This window comes from Mixophyes fleayi, chromosome 8 (assembly GCF_038048845.1).
Source record: "Mixophyes fleayi isolate aMixFle1 chromosome 8, aMixFle1.hap1, whole genome shotgun sequence".
NCBI classification, from domain to species: Eukaryota; Metazoa; Chordata; class Amphibia; order Anura; family Limnodynastidae; genus Mixophyes; species Mixophyes fleayi.
Window position 1 is genome coordinate 4,926,379 of NC_134409.1, and position 13,103 is coordinate 4,939,481.

Consider the following 13,103-nt stretch of genomic DNA (forward strand, 5'->3'; position numbering starts at 1 on the left):
GGAGGAAACCGGAACACCCGGAGGAAACCCACGCAAACACGGGGAGAACATACAAACTCCTCACAGATAAGGCTATGGTTGGGAATTGAAATTTTATATAGCCCCCTCACCTATGCAGTATGTTATCGTATGTATGACCCATACCAATATCATGAAATGTAATTATATACTTTTGTATATTTGACATACAAAACAGAAAGGAAAGTTGCTCAATTAATTTATAGGTTAACAGCAGGTGCTCGAAAGGGTGGGGTTATCCTGAACGGAGCAAATACAGAGAAAAATCCCCCAGCACACTGCTCTTAACCCGTAACAAAGCTGAGATTTGTACTTGTACATAAAAATGCAGAATTTTTGGGTTGCACCCATTTGCAAATGCACTTCTAATAGGGTGGTCCTAACTAATTAGTGAGAATTCCTATTTTTGGGACATACATATGTGTTTTTAAATTGAGTGCTAACTTTCTAAGAGGAACCCCAAGTACCTCCAAATGGCAATAGGGGACCAGCACTCCCCATCAGCTGCTAATGCCAGAGCATGCCTCTCAGACCAACAAAATGGAAAGGAAAGTTGCTCAATCAATTTAACATCCACTAAGCCCAAACTTCCATATGTCAGTCTAATATTTTGGACACCACTGGAGCACGTAAAGTCTGTTAGGTAAGATTTCGGGTACAGGAAAGAGACTGAAGAGACAGCCAGTGGTGTTAGTCAGTAGAGTGCGCAGAGGAGGAGTAGAGTGTTGTATATTGTCAGTGCAGGAATGATAATAAAAATCAAAACTTACTAGGTTTCCAAGAGTAGCTGTATAAGTAGAGAACAGAAGGGGGGGGGAAATCAATGATTACCACTAAGGGGCAGATACAGAGATATGATTGGGAAACGGGAGGGGACATTATCTCTTCGTTGCAACAAATGTGACAATAAGCAGAAGAATGTTCTGAGTTCAGAAGATAACACTTGATAAAGCAGATAGCAAAAAGTAATGACCCATAGGGCAGTGCCACACTTGCAATTTTATTAGCGTAACATTATTCCATACAAATCAATGGGGGGGGGGGGGGGGGAGTTGTGTCCGGTCGTTGCATTAGTGATTTCTGTAGCACTAAACAGCATTGTGAGAAAATCATGCACAGTTGTAAACAATAAACCAATGTTAGAACCATTATCCAAGGAAACTTCAAATCACTCGTTTTATAAGTCACCATTCAAGCTGAGATTTTTAAACCGTGTGAAATAACTTTCAAGCTCTAGCAATTTTTCTGCTCGTTTTGGCCATAAATACAGTCCTTACATTTATCATTAGACAGTTTAAGAAGAACGGCTCCGTTCATGCAATCCAGGTGTGTCCCGTCTCTTACATTATTTGTAGCATATATATAAAAATGAAGTGAGCATTAGCAGATATTGGTAAATAGCGTCAAATATTAGAAATTCCCAATTCTGTTTTTGGGGAGAAAAAGCTTTTACTTATTGATGCTGCAGATGATCTGGGACTAGAACCATCTTACATGACCCAAAAACTCTTCTAGGTGTAACATCAACTTTGCTGGTCTCAAACACTTTATGATAATATAATTTAACCAAAAATAACCTTACATTGTCACAAATGCCTGGCTATCGCTCCCTAATAGTGTTCTGAGCAAATCTCTTTCTGCAATCTGTCTTTCTCCTCTGTATTCTACAAATCATCTGGATGTTCAGACAAGGTACCAAAAACCAAATGGCAATAGAGGACCAGCGCTCCCCATCAGCTACTGATACCAGAACATGCCTCTCAAACAACAATTTTGGAATGGAAGTTGCTGATTCCTGTATTGTTGTTTGAGAGGCGTATTCTAGTAGCTGATGGGGAGTGCTGCACCTCTATTGCCATTTTAAGGCTTTTGAGATACCACTTGGTAAGTTAGCTCTCAATCGAGTTAAGACCACCCAATTAGCATAAGTGGCGGGTAACCTATCAAATGTCTGTAACAGAATTCTGCATTTTTATGTACACGTAGAAAAGCATCTGTTTTCTGGCTCACAGCGGAAGATTTTTTGCTATATTTCTTACTTTCTGGATAATCCCACCCTTTCAAGCATCTGCTGTGAACTTATAAATTGATTGAGCTACTTTCTTTTCTGTAGGGTGCCAAATTTTTTTCTGTGTCACAAATCAAGTTGTTGTACAGAGGCAGAGCCTCTATACAAGATCTATCTATTGTTTTGATTAATCGCCCCTCCTTAGTGTGTCTGCTTCTTGGCTGAACTAGGCAGTATAGTCTGAACTTATTGTATTCAGTTTTCATGTTCTGCTCATCCATCTGTATCATTTATATTAGCTAATTGGATCATATGAATGTTCACAGCAGCGCAAAGTATATCAGGAGATGAGTGATTCTTAGTGAGGACAGCAGCGTTGACCGAATGTGAGGAGGGGAGTTGAGGCAGCAGGAAACCACAGGCTGATAGTTATATAGTGGAAGGAGCAGGGTCCCCAGCAGCACAGAGTATATCAGGAGATGAGTGATGTGTTAGTGAGGACAGGACTGCATGTGACAGGGGCAGTGACATGATGTGAGAAGGGGAATGGAGGCAGCAGGAAGCCACAGACTGAGAGTTATATAGTGGAAGGAGCAGGGTCATCCAGCAGCACAGAGTATATCAGGAGATGAGTGATGTGTTAGTGAGGACAGGACTGCATGTGACAGGGGCAGTGACATGATGTGGGAAGGGGAATGGAGGCAGCAGGAAGCCACAGACAGAGTTATATAGTGGAAGGAGCAGGGTCTCCAGCAGCACAGAGTATATCAGGAGATGAGTGATGTGTTAGTGAGGACAGGGCTGCATGTGACAGGGGCAGTGACATGATGTGTGGAGAGGAATGGAGGCAACAGGAAGCCACAGACTGAGAGTTATATAGTGGAAGGAGTAGGGTCCTGCTGTCTGTCCTTCGTTTTATTTAAGATGCACGTATTCATCTGTTACCGCAGATCCGTACATGTCATCTTTTCAGGATCTCTTTAAATGGATTTCCCACATACAGACAACTCTGGTCTGTGGATGGGATACGTTTATACCCACAAAACAATTTGGTTTTGTACCAAATGACATGGAGAAATGGACATATTAATCATCAGCGCCTATATCATATATTGGCTTTGGTGAAAAACAAGGACGTGTAAAAGATGAAATTCACCGATTTAGTAAAATTTCTAGGAGGGTATGTGCAAACGAATAAATGAAAGTAATTTGAAGGTGGAAACCCCCTTGAATCACACACTGGTGATTTATTCTGTTTGGTAAATTAATTTTCCCACCTGTTCCCACAGAAGTAAATCATTGAAACGTGACTGTACTGTGTTAGCGGGTGACTGGTGTCAGCTCCGTAATCTGAGTAGAAGCGGAGGTGTTGGAACAAGGGATGTTGTAGGCATTGGGTACCATGAGCAGCTCTCCTGCTATAGAAATACACAAAACCTACAAATAAGCTGCCAGGGCCTCTGAATGAGGCTGTTTGGCCTTTTATGAAACACCTTTAATATATAATCATGTATTTCATCATTTCTTCCTATTTGGGAACATTTACAAGAGAAAGTATATTTTACAATACTAACAATAACACTTCTATTATGATATATGCATTTCCGCAGTCCTCTTTTTGTTTCTTTTTTATTTGTTAATAATTGTTTGTGTCTGTGCCTCTTCTACCGGGAGCGTGATCAGTGTATTCACCACCCTTTCTGGAAGGCTTTATTTCCTTCCATTATCAGTGAGCCAGTTTCACAGCCAGAGAATTTCCGGACATTATGCAGAACTTCTGCCGAGGAATGTCATAGCTTCGTTTCCCTGATGCAGCCTCTCTATCAGTAATCTCTAATGGTGAACACAGCAGACAACACTCTGCTGGGCCCTGGTGAACCTCAGATCGCCTTCCTCTCTGTCGTAGATTAGCAGGTTTACTTTAATCTGGAATATGTGAGAGGCTGGGAGTTCCCTGCTCTTTAAACCTCCCCACCCCACATAGAAAAGCCCTGTTACCTATACATATATAACCTGTCTGTCTCCCCAGCTGTTTCACTGCTGGCAGTGGTTACATTTCGTACTCGCTGTTTGTGTGATTGAATGGTGTACTGGGGGGTGCTCTGTATGTGATTGTGGGATCTATATGTGTGACTGAGGGTCTGTGTGTGCTTGTGGGATTACGCTGCATAATACATATCCGGACATAAATAACAATCATCTAGTCCTAAAAATTTGATGGCTCTGATTGACTAATAACCCATAACGGATTTTACTTTTTGTCTTTATGATTCTCATGTGGGAGGATAAAGAGGAGACTCCAGATAATACTTCATCAAATTAAATATATAATTTGCACTTATTTATGTATTTTGATATCGCCTTTATTCTTTTGGTTTTGCTTGAGAGAACCCTCTAGCGCTGAAAGTATTCAAAGATTGCGATTTACTGTTTATTCAACAACAAAAAGCAAACACGGAGAAGCCCTGTGTGATAACGTAGTTCAGGCTGCAGCACATTATATTTGCAACATGGGGCAGTTTATAGTAAGAGAGTACTATTCATAAGCAGTGGCAGATCAAGGGGGGAGGGGCAGTCACCCCCCCTAGCAGCACACTACATCATCAGCATCACCATTTATTTATATAGCACCACTGATTCCGCAGCGCTGTACAGAGAACTCATTCACATCAGTCCCTGCCCCATTGGAGCTTACAGTCTAATTTCCCTAACACACACACCAATTTGTTAGCAGCCAATTAACGTACCAGTATGTTTTTTTTGGAGTGTGGGAGGAAACCGGAGCACCCGGAGGAAACCCACGCAAACACGGGGAGAACATACAAACTCCTCACAGATAAGGCCATGCCTTTACATGGCGGCCAAGAGGTCTGATCAAAGAGTAGGATGCTCCCCCCCTTAAAAAAAAGTATAGGTACGCCCCTATTCACAAGTGGACAAGCCCTTTAATCTTTGCATTCGTTAATATGAGGGGAAGGAGCCCCATCCCTTGATTGGTCAATATATAAATCCGTCACAGACTCCACCTCTTCTGTAGAGAGAGCCGAGCAACGCCGAAGGTGATTGGCTGCTACATATTTCAGTGCGAGGGTCCTGCAAAACAGAGAATTTTGGAGTCAAAAAGGAGAGACCCGCCTACCAAAGTAATAGTGAAGAGAGGGGATACACTACCACACACAGTAGTTTCCTGGTCAGAAGCCAGTTTACCTAGTTGTATGATTTTTTTGGACTGGAGGAACCATGCAAACACAGGGAGAACATACAAAGCACACAGATAGGGCCCTGAGCAGAATCGAACCCATGACCCCAGCGCTGTGAGGCAGCAATGCTAACCACTGTGTTGCCTATTGTAAAGCTGTGAATATTTATTAAACCATGTCATGTTCATGTACCCATCCCTTTAAATTGTGTAATGTGACTTTCCTTTCACATACACGTAGTATATTGGGAGGAAGACGTCATTCCAGTGTTCCCAGGAAGGTGCCCTTACAGCTCCGATCAATATGTGAGTCATGTGCCCCTTCTGATCTGACAGATATCTGCTTCAGAAGAAAACAGTCAAAGGTTATCTGAGCAATGCTGGTCATAATGTGCTCCGTCATGATCAGATCACCAAGTCTCACCACTTCCCTCTGCCAGTTTATTTATAAACCCGGTAAAATCTTAACTCTCGTAGTAAAAGTTATGAGCGGATTTTATTGTCCTCTGAGAACTTGTCATCTCGGGACATTGACGTATGGTCTAGAAGCCTTAAAGTGTATCTAGTGCGTATGGGCAGCTCGTTAATTAACTAGATGACAACACTGAGGCAGGAGACACCTTATGGCCATCGTGTCACTAGGAGCTGGTGCATAAGGCTCTTTGTGCCGATCAATTCACTCTGAATTAATGATATTATTGAGGTATGAGTCACTAGTGTGCTAATGAATTAATAGGCTGCATTATCAAATCATGATAATAATTATTAACATTTCTGTAGTGCTTACATATTATGCAGCACTTTACAGAGAATATTTCAGCATTCATATCCGTCTGTGGAGCTTGCAATCTATATATATCCTAACACACACACACACAGTGTGGTAGGAAACCCACGCAAACACAGGGAGAACATACAAACTTCAAACGGACAGGGTCCTGGTTGGAATTGAACCTGGGACCCCATTGCTGGGAGACAGCAATGCCAACCACTGTGCCACCACGTTACTCTAAATTGGTTGCCTCCGCTCTAATATAAGCAAGAAGAAATAGATTCTGTTATGAAGAAACAAGATCTTGCTTATCAGAAGCCAAACTCCATGTATCATATTGATTCTGTCTTCACTTAGTTCAGCTTCTCTGTATTATGTCACCTTTTACCCCACTGTACTCTAGGTGCCCCAAAATTTAGTTGCATGGATAGAAGACAGACTAAGATTTCTCTCGTGCTGCCCTCCTCCACTAGAATGATCTCCCTCGCACCATCCGTCTGTCCCCTAATCTGAGCACCTTCAAACAGGCTCTTAAAACCCTTCTGTTCCTCAAGGCATCCAGCCATCCACATAACCTTCTCCATCCTTGTTCTCCTCACCTACCACTTCCCCGTCTCCTCTTGCTCTTGATCCCCTACGAGCAGGACCCTCTTCCCTTCTGTCTCCATTCCATTTCTTCTTGTCCTCCACCACCACAACATTCTATGGTTGGAGATACTGAAGTCTTGGTTATACTCGTTTTTATGTACTGTTGTACCCTTGTATACTGTCTGTATTGTATTTTTGTATTCTGTACGGTGCTGCGTATTCCTTGTGGAACCATATAAATAAAGATTAATAATAATTAATAGGAAAAGCAATTAAACAATGTTTCTTTTACTTTAAGATTTACTATCTCCCTGATCTGTCCACAGCGTCAACCTGGCCACTGTGAAGTAGGTAGGTCAGGGACCAGCGCTTCCATTTCTAAAAGTATTCTGACCAATGGAGTACTAATGGGATGAGTTTAAGGCTAACTGTAGAAAACTACACTGTTCCAGCCAGGGAACAGGAACCGATTCAGCTTTGAGAACGGTGTATGCAGAATTCTTACTGCTAGAGTGTTGTAAGCAGGAAACTGACCTTTCCTGGCATTGCTGTACATCACCATGCGAGCTGCTGGGAGGGGGCAGGGAGTGGTTAAATCATCATCATCAGCTATTTATATATTAAATGAAGTGTATCTTCCAGTAAGAGCCCCTCTTCCTCTTTGCTGCAAGTGTTCTGGTAGATGTACAGATCAGACACTTACACCTCTGTGCGATATAGTTGACAATGTTTTTTCTGATAGAATTATATTTCGGTTAACCTCCCAAAGTTTAGTGTCGCATGGGGCTGGATATTTGGTGTATCCATCATAAAAATAATAAAACATTTTTGCAATGGTGTTGGAAATGGTGAACTGAAATTAAGTCTCTAGAAGTTAAAAATACTTTTTACCAACTCTCCCCTTGTCACTCGCCCAAGCACCGGGAGCGGTTTCCACGTTGGCCACACACGTTGGTGGCCCCCGGACAGATCTGGAATTTGGTGCTCAAGACATCCAACTGGAAATCTGCAGATCAAAAGATTACTGCGCAAACTGGGCTTATGTTTGTGCCCCAAAACAATGTTTCTGTTCTGCTGATCACACTATGCGGCCAGAATTATAGTCTTGAACTCCTGTTGTTTCCTGTGGAATTATCTCAAACTGTAAATGTGGGAGATGTTATCTGTACTGGGATCTGCCTCAAAATCTTAGCACATCCTTATGTCTGTTAGAATGCCACTGTAAATAACATTAAACCTACAACACAAGTTGTGTTAATTAGGATCTTTCTACACATAACATTCACAAATATATATGTCATAACCTAAATTAGAGTTAAAGAACTTCAACCAAACCTAAAAATGTAGCTTTGTGTGGGGTGCAAGGAGTATATTTACCCTGTACCATACTTGCCAACCTTTTAAGAGGTCTTTGCGGGAGTTCCCAGGCAGGGGGGCGTGGTTGACAAAATGCCGTTTTCGTTATGGGGGTGGGGCCAAAATGGCGCAATTCACCGTGAATCGCGTCATTTTGACAGCAAGAGGCCATTTGCGGGATATTTGCCTGCTCTTCCGGGAGTCTCCCGGACATTCCGGGAGAGTTGGCAAGTATGCCCTGTACAGCTCTCAGATTCCCTCTACTCTCAGAGGAGAGCTGTGTGGTACCCCAGTAACCATAGTTGACCCCAGTAAATGGTGCATAGAAGGTTTGTACACTCTTGTTTGTTCTTCATTAGATGTCAAGGGTTTGGAGAACTTGGAATTCTCTAAGATATTTAAAATAAGACCTCGGTCATAGAGAACCATGTTTATATGACACCCGCCAGGAACTGTCATGAACCCTGCTATTGTTATATAGGATAATAATTTGCACTGATACAGATAGTGTACAAGCCTTTTCATAAAGAATTTACTATGGGCCTCATTTAAAGTATTTTTTGCTTGCCTTAAGGGATCAGACCCTATAAGTTTAGCTGTCCTTTAACGAAGAAGTTTCTGTATTCCTCAGTCTGGTTCAAGTCCTCCAGCTAGTGTGATCGTAATTCCCTGTGCTTGTTAGCTAATATCATGCATTTTATCACCCTGTGATTTGTTCACAGTTCAGTTGCTGTCGGTGTGACACGTGGGTACCACCCCGATATCCGGCTGCGCACTTTGCCAACCATTACGGTAGGAATCTCTGCTCATTTTTCTGTGCACCTCTATGGGGTGGGAGGATAAATGAGCAGAGATTCCTGCCATAACATTGGCGTGATGGGTCTCTATGGACTTTCCGGAGACATACAGCACATGATTGAATCTCCCCCACGGAGCAGGAAGCGGGTACTGCCCTGGGTATAATTAGACTTGGGCATGCACTGTGTCAGTAACTGTCAGGTTTGTGATCCTGGTGTCAGTACCATACGAGGGCCGGCACTACTGCCTGTACCTGGTGTTACATGTGCATCTTGATATCCTTAGTGTTCCAATGCTATGCAACATCTCTATTCTGTGCAGTATCCATTGCACACAGACTAGTTACTGTTCTTTAGATCTCAGAATATGGCATTACATCTATATAATAGAGCAGTGTTACATTTCCCTGTCCTCAGAACAATAGGACTGACTGTAGATCCCTCAGCTCTCCCCTCCCTCCACTGTCATTGCTCATACATTCCTACCCCCCTGGTCCACACACACATTTACAGACACTGCTCTCTCATTCTCCCCCACCCATGGCAGATTGGCACATACCTTTAACCTCCCTCCCCCCTCTTCATGTACTACACACCTTAACCCTGGTCTTGGCTGTCTGCCTCATCCCCTAGGATACCAGGAATGTTGTGCACTAGACCTTTAACACACTTGGAGGGTGTGAGCGCTGCAGCCCACTTATACTGACACAGAGGAGGGGGGCAGAAGAGAGAGGTATTTGTGTCAAGGAGTGTGGGGTTTGTCACTCTGAGACTGAAGAATGTGTCCCTGTTTATGAGGGCTAAGCTGCACTATTGATAACATCCTCTCTCATTTATCACAACAAAACAGTATAAACACAGAGAATAAATAACTCTTCCCTTCTACACACTTATAAATCTGGGTTACTCAGGTCATGGATATAGTAGTAGTATTATTATTATGGTGATGATGATGATGATTATCATGGTATGCTCAATGAGCTCATCTTTTAGTAAAATACAGAATTCATATGTGAAACTCAGATAAATTGAGGGGTATTAATCTTCCTCTTCCAAGATACAGCCAACAGGTATTCAGGATGTTTATCAGGGGCCTGTTTATTATAGCTTTTTTTTTATATTAAATTCCCCACAAATGGCCTTTATTTGGGAGACGGACACATATTTAAATTACATGCACATTAACAGATATCATAGATATCTGCTACTTTGCATTTTTTCTTTAAATACAAAGCATAGATGTCTATGGGAACTGCTATTTACCGCTAGTTATGAAGTAATGAAAAGCCATTTACACATACAGCTCAGACTGGTGTACATTACCATATGTGTAATTCTTCAGGTCTGCTGTATGGGGAAAGTGTTGGTGTAGAGGGATCTTTGGATCCCTCACTGCATCTTACTGCTCTCCCCTCTGGTCACTATCACAGAGGTGGGCACTGTGACCATAGAGAAGATAGGAGAGGGGTCTTCGCAGTCTTTTGTGACTGCTGTACCTGTTGAAGTTTTTTAATAAATACACACGATCTTTCAATCCTTATCTTTGTGCCAGCATTGAAAGCGATTGTGTTAAAAATCCCCTTTTTAATAAATATACCCCTATATAGGATAATTACCAACCAATTCATCTGTGCGTTAAGGACATTCTGAAAACCTGATCTATAAGGACAAGTTATTACCTTTCTTGAGAAAACCTCACATTAGTTAATTAGTCATGTGCATTCTAGGCAAAGTCATTTTATTTTCTGTACTTGGTACTTCTACAGTCACTGACTACATGATGTAGAATAAGTTGTGCCCAGTGAGTATTAGAACAACAAGCTATGTCAGGGTTTGTACTTGTGCTACAAGCTCATGATACTACATGTATTCCTGGGGAAATAAGTAATAAATAAAACACATATGTTTTTACATTTGACTCCAGTAGCTGTGAAATACACACATGCAACCTGTCAAAATACACAACTTTTAAAAACCAAAACAATGCAGTTAAATATGCAACCACACATATAGTGAATCATCCATGTAAACATAGTTTAACCATGACAAGTTTCACTACCATTTAGGCACATTGCTAAGAAACGCAGATGAATCTGAGACAAAACAGATTTATATAAATGACCCTTCTCTTCTCCACCGGCTTAATTTTATTATTTACGTGAGAAGTGTTAATGTAACACTTAAATATGACCCATTGTTTCCAACGATACCAGACCCACTTGCGTTCTTACTCGTGTTCAGGTGCGTTGCGTTTGATGCATCTTATGTCAATTTAAACGCTTATTGGCCTACAGATTAACACGTTTATGTTTGCCATTACACTCATGTCTTTACTTGCATTAAACTGCCAGAGGGTGCGAGGCCTTAATATCCGATTAGAACATTTAGTAAAAACAGAACTTTTGTGATACATTTTGCAACATTTCCATCACTCCAAAGGCCGCATAAACCGGTCAATATAAGGCAATGGGCATTTCTATAATTGTTGCACAGAGTAAAACAAATAATGAATTATCTGTCCTGCAGTTTTTAGACGTCTTACTGATGCCACTAAGGAGAGGAGCGCAGCTGCAGGTGATGAGTCGGTGAGGGGTTAATGGACAATCCGTTTACTAGTTACAAGTTAACCCCACAGACTCTCCCAGTGCACATTTGGCATCTCCCCGTCTCCCGAGTCCCGTCTCGGCCTCTGGGGAGAACATTATTTCTAAAAAGAGCATCACAATTATTCCATCCACATCAGTCTCCCCGGAGCGCTGACTTTCCAGCTAAGGAGCACCTAGGGAGCGGTGAGTGATCATTAGAGATACTCTGTATCACTTTCTAAACTTCTGTACACACGGCAGGCTTGTGGCACTACAAGTCCCAGCATGCTGCCACTGCTAGGGTGTGTAGGAAGGGTGTGTCCCCTCCCTGGGCCGCCGCTCTGCCTGTTCTTCAGGCCCCAGCACTGAGCCCTCCCTCGGATGTCTGATGTTTGCAGAGTGCAGTGAGTCACCCAGGGGTGTGGTTACCCAGATCGCCCTCTCTCTCTCCTTCCTTTCTCCTCTCCCTCTTTCACGCTCTCTGTCAGGCTCTGGAGCGACTGGATTCTATATCACAACACCAGGTAAGTGACCAGAGCGGAGATCTCACCCCTGGTGCCTCATTGCCACTAGTGGGCATGTGGAGAGGTGGCAGGGCCCATGGTGTGCCAGGCACCGGATGGAGGGAGGTCACCCCACTCTCACACCATGCCCTGAGCCTGGGAAGGATGGGCAGAGGGAGGTTCTGTAGTAAATGAGACTTTGTGGATGTTCAGTATAACTTGTTACTGGGAGATCCGTGATTGTCAGATTGTGGACTGTCAGCCACAGTGTTAAACGTGGAATAATAGATGTAGAAGTCCTGGTACTGGTTTTATTCACAGACTGTAGGAGAGAACCAGCAGAGGGAGGAGGACAACAAAGAACAATGGGACATCTTTTAGAAATGTATAACTTAGGAGATCTGTTTGTAGTTACCAGCAGTTAGCAATTATGTATCCATTCCTTCAGTCAGTGTGAGGGGCCTCTGGCACCTTGCACTGCCCCATAATGAGGGATTAGGAACCTCAGAGGGGAGGCTGCCTGAGTTGACATAAACCCTTTGTATGAGAGGTAGCTGCACCTTTTGGGTCAGTTCTAAGTAGGTGAGAGTTGAAGGCAGCAATGCACTGTGGGTGTGAGGTTCTTGGGAGGGGATAGGTGTGTGTGGCTCAGATAATCATGCTGAACTATTCATATTGTATGACACGCATCATTTAGTAAGAAGAGACAACACTCCTTGAGAAGTCATGGAAGAGCTGTCAAAATATTGCATTGTCGGTAGGACTCATGTGACCAGCGTGTGGTTTCATGATGCCCTGTGTGCAGTCTCATGGTCTGTGATGTAACGTACACGCCTGTGTTCCTGTTGGCTGTTCAGTAGAATTTGGTCATGGCAGTTACTAATGTAGTAATGTTGTGGGTCTGGCAAGGTCAGATGCTGGGAAATACTCACATTACACTTCCTTCCTATTCTGTGGTTCTGTAAGTTAAGGGTGCAGGGTAAGTAATTAGATTTAGCTGGAAGTCACTGGTTTTAGTTACACTGACCCAACAGGCTTATCCCCACCTCCAGTGGAGGTTACAAAGCCTAATTTACAAGTTCTTGTCCTGCACTAGAGGTGGTTATATCTCTCTTCCTCTTGTATATTAATGCTTTAAAAATATCTGTTTGTGATCATTGCACACGTTTACTTGCTAATAATACAGGTATTGGAACAGATTGCAGAAGTTTTGGATGAGACGGTTGAAACAAAGATGGATCATTTTAAGGAATCAATTAAAGATAATAATGTATCCT

General features: G+C 42.6%; 1 protein-coding gene across 2 annotated transcripts in view; it reads left to right on the top strand.

Moving 5' to 3' along the window:
• Window positions 1-13,103, top strand: part of ELOVL1 (ELOVL fatty acid elongase 1) — a 35,718-nt gene that overhangs the window by 3,786 nt on the left and 18,829 nt on the right. The window contains exon 1 of one of the 2 annotated variants that reach the window (XM_075181700.1): window positions 11,724-11,847. The exons of the other annotated variant lie outside the window; for it this stretch is intronic. The gene's annotated coding sequence lies outside the window, so the exon portion shown is untranslated. Of the gene's footprint in view, window positions 1-11,723; window positions 11,848-13,103 lie in introns of those variants that run through there. 2 annotated transcript variants of the gene reach the window in all.